Below are 4673 nucleotides of genomic sequence, written 5' to 3' on the forward strand. Positions count from 1 at the left end.
TGCTTCGGATGTGTGCACTCAGAAAACCGTATATCAGAAGTTTAAACTAATATGGTTTAAAACGCATGATTTCCACGTGATAAAACATGATAATCAGAACCAAAACAGATGTTTTTTTAGCAGGTTCCAGCTGTGAGCTGTAATCTCTATTCTGGAAAAGGGGGTGGGGAGCAGCAGCTCATTTGCATTTAAAGACAAAGGCCCAAGGCCCGAAACATATTGCAGATAAAATGTTTATTTACAGAAAGAATGACATTTGAGTTGTTTGATCATTTAAATTATAGTGGATGATGGTAACTTAATGAGGAAAAAAATATTTTGGTGATTTTAGTCTGTACAGCTTTTTTATTTCTTTTATTTTCATTTCTTTCATGACTGTAAATAATGTACATTCATAACCTGTAGGGGTAATCATCAGGTCACCAGGGCAAAATGTAGGGTCATTTATCAAACTCAAGCAGTGAAAGATTTGTACCTTTGTTTATATACTTTATATACCATTTCTGATGACGGATGATACATTGTCTGTAAATTTGCATTTCCGAATAACCGCCATGCTCATACTAACCATTGATAGATAGGGATCTGCCTGGTGACAAGAAAAAAATTGGTCTCTACACTGAAAGTATGACCTGTAATTTTTGAAACAGTGCCACTGTCATACCAGAAATTGCTTTGCTGGATAATAGTGAGGCTTCGCTGAAGAAATTGTTGAGGCGGAGTCAACATAAAGGTTGATTGAAGGTTTTTCTTTTTTTGGAAACCATCAGTCCACAGAATAAGACCATTTGTGGTCACGGGAAATATTATTCTACAACTTGGCATGTTTCACACATGCTATAAGAAGATGCATGCTTTTTTTCTCCTTTTTTGAACCTGCAGTGTGATTTGATAAACATTAATCGGATCTGAGCAAAAACACATTTTTAACATACAATGAAGTGTTTATACATATTTAATATTATAAATGTCGAGAAGTTGCTGGCGTTGATGCTTCAGACCACAAGTGCTTGTGAAATTCATTTAAATATATGCAAAGTGCCCTCTGTAAGATTTCTAAGTGATTGTATGCCTTTCAAACTTGACCATGTTCATCAAGCAGGTAAACAAGGTGCTAATCTTAGTATCATAACCTCACAACATGCCGACTGCCCTCCGTGACTCCCCTAATCTAATGTTCTCAGTCTGTAAATCATTCACCTTGCATTTCTAGAGACTCTTAAGATCACTTGATCACCAGGTCCCAGCATCACTTAGAAGAATTACAGCTGATGACAATGTTTTTCTGGCAACTTCAATGTAGTTAAAACCCCTGCTGTGCAGATGATTCATTCAAATATCACCCGTCTCTTGAACAGATTCCAAATGCTGTCCGACGGGGCCGATCTCAGCAGGACTCAAGAGCGGTCATGAGTTTGGTCAGGCAGTGTATGGTATGTTCTTTTAACAGTCTTCTCAAAGGGAATTCAAACTATCCCTGTTGATGTCAGACATTTTTAACAAGGATTTGAGCCAGGTGACAGAAAGTGACATTGAGTTAAAGAGGAGCCCCGTCTGTCTCCGATCATTTGCCTTGTCGTGTATGATGGGAGAAGTCAGCAGGTGTCACTCATATTTTGGCCTCAAGCATTAAATGGAGATCAACACATATCACTGCGGCATGCAATGTTGACATGTTTTGAGTGATCTCTGGACTCTCACTTCCTTTCAAACATAGGTCAGGAAACAAATGAGATGTTTCCCATGGAACGCTTTAAGCAAGGTCGAAATGTCATTTCAGTACTGAGAACTGTCATTATTTAAAGATTTTCTCTCATATGCACAGTACACTATAAAAAATTTTTTTTTCGAGGTTGTAAATTAACATAAGACAACATTTAACATGAAAATACTATTTCTACTTAAATATTCTGTTTGATTCAGTGTGTTATTTGCTGTTTCTTTGTAATTATTTGTTAAATTTAGTAAGTGTTTCAAAATAAATACACCAATTTTTTTTCTCGGTGTAGAATGCAGTCAAAAAGATTACAAAACTTCCCCAAATTTTTGCATGTTGCGGGGTAATGTGTTTATTTCAAGTTGATCTCAATCTGAAGGAAATGTTTTTTTTTTTTTTTGACAAAGTCAGGTGATGACAAGGAACTATGTATCGTAGATTTTTATAATAAATCTCTCAAATTCCTATTATTCCTTTAAAATATCTTTTGGCTAAAAATGGTTACATAAAACATTGATCTACTGCTATAGTTCAGTTTCAAGAATCTTATATGTTGAACTAGTACTCTAAATGGGTAAAAAGGGACATAATATGTCTCCTTTAAAGTCAAATCTGGTGTTATAACTTTTTTACTTTTACGTTCATTTCTTTCATGATTGTAAATATTGTACATTAATACCCTGTAGGGGTAATCACCAGGGCTGGTAGTGCAAAATGTAGGGTCATTTATCAAACTCAAGCAGTGAAAGATTTGTACCTTTGTTTATATACCAAGCAAGTAAACCTTTTCTGTTGACAGATGATAAATTGTTTGTAAATTTGCATTTCCGAATAACTGCCATGCTCATACTGACCGTTGATAGATAGGGATCTGCCTCGTGACAAGAAAAAAAACTGGTCTCTACACTGGAAGTATGACCTGTCATTTTTGAAACAGTGCCACTGTCATACCAGAAATTGCCTTGCGGGATAATAGTGAGGCTTTGCTGAAGAAATTGTTGAGGCGGAAGCTTGATAGAAGGTTTTTTTTTCTTTTTCGGAAACCATCAGTCCACAGAGTAAGACCATTTGGGGTCACAGTAAATATTATTCTATAACTTGACATGTTGCACTCATGCTTCAAGAAAGATGCATGCTTTTTTCTCTTTTCTGAAACTGCAGTATGATTAATTTGATAAACTTCAATCAGATCTGACCAAAAACTTATTTCACCTACAATAAAGTGTTTATACATATTTAATTATAGTTTTTATTTATTATTATAATGAATCATTTTATTAAATAAATAAATGTTGAGAAGTCGCAGGCCTTGATGCTTCAGTCCACAAGCGCTTGTGAAATCTATTTAAATCTATGCAAAGTGCCCTCTGTAAGATTTCTAAGTGATTATATGCCTTTCAAACTTGTCCATGTTCATCAAACAAGTAAGCAAGATGCTAATCTTAATATCATAACCTCAAAACATGCCCACTGCACTCCGTGACTCCACTAATCAAATGTTCTCAGTCTGTAAATCATTCACCTTGCATTTCTAGAGTCTCTTAAGATCACTTGATCACTAGGTCGCAGCATCACTTAGAAGAATTACAGCTGATGACAATGTTTTCCTGGCACCTTCAATGTAGTTAAAACCCCTGCTGTGCAGATGATTCATTGAAATATCATCTGTCTCTTGAACAGATTCCAAATGCTGTCCGACAGGGACGATCTCAGCAAGACTCAAGCGCGGTCACGAGTTTGGTCAGACAGTTCTTTTAACAGTCTTCTCAAAGGGAATGCAAACTATCCCCATTGGTGTCAAGACATTTTTTTTAACAAGGATTTGAGCCAGGTGACAGAAAGTGACATTGAGTTAAAGAGGAGCCCCGTCTGTCTCCGATCATTTGCCTTGTCGTGTGTGATGGGAGAAGTCAGCAGGTGTCACTCATATTTTGGCCTCAAGCATTAAATGGAGATCAACACATCATTGCGGCATGCAATGCTGACATGTTTTGAGTGATCTCCTGACTCACTGAGTTCTTCCTTTGAAACATAGGTCAGTAAATAATTGATACGTTTCCCGTGGAACACTTTAAGCAAGGTGAAAATGTCATTTCAGTATTGAGAACTGTCATTATTTAAAGATTTTCTCTCATATGCACAGTACACTGTAAAAAGTAATTTTTCAAGGTTGTAAAATTAAGATAAGAGAACGTTTTACATGAAAATACTATTTCTACTTTAAAATTCAGTTTAATTCAATGTGTTACTTGCTGTATCTTTGTAATTATTTGTTTAAATTTAAAGGGGTCCTATTATGCTCGTTTACAATGTCTTGAATTTGTTTTGGGGGTTTACTAGAACATGCTCTCATGCTTGGTGGTTCGAAAAATGCATTATTTTTTACATAATTTACATTATTACAATACCTTTCTCCCCATCCTGGCACAAATGGCTCGATTAGTTCCGGGTTTGATGAAGGCCCGCCTTCCGAAAAACGAAATGTGATGTGATTGGTTAGTTGTCCCAGTGCGTTGTGATTGGCGAAAAAGCTTAGACCAGTGGTCACCAACCTTTTTAGGCCCAAGATCCCTGAACTCGGCCTTTATGAAAGACAAGATCTACCTATTGAAGAATCGATAGAAAAAGACATGCAAGATTGTACTTAAAATTTGAGGCCTTTTACTTAGTATTTTAATTAGTGATGCTCCGATCATAGCTGATTCAGAATTCAGATTTTTTTTTTCTTTCTTAATTATTATTTTTTTTAACTAGCAAATTGGCTGATTCTGATACTGATATTTAAGCAAATTTATTTTTGGGCTATTTGCTTTATAACAAACAAACTGACTTCAAACTAAAATATCCAGCTGTTTGAAATTAGAGGCAACCACTGCATTTTTGCATCTAAACCGGATGCATGCAACACTGCACGGGCAGTTGTTTTTTATTTGATTTAGATTAATTTCAGGATTTA

The sequence above is a fragment of the Sinocyclocheilus anshuiensis genome, unplaced genomic scaffold (genome assembly GCF_001515605.1).
Source record: "Sinocyclocheilus anshuiensis isolate Anshui unplaced genomic scaffold, SAMN03320099.WGS_v1.1 scaffold1776, whole genome shotgun sequence".
Lineage (NCBI taxonomy): Eukaryota > Metazoa > Chordata > Actinopteri > Cypriniformes > Cyprinidae > Sinocyclocheilus > Sinocyclocheilus anshuiensis.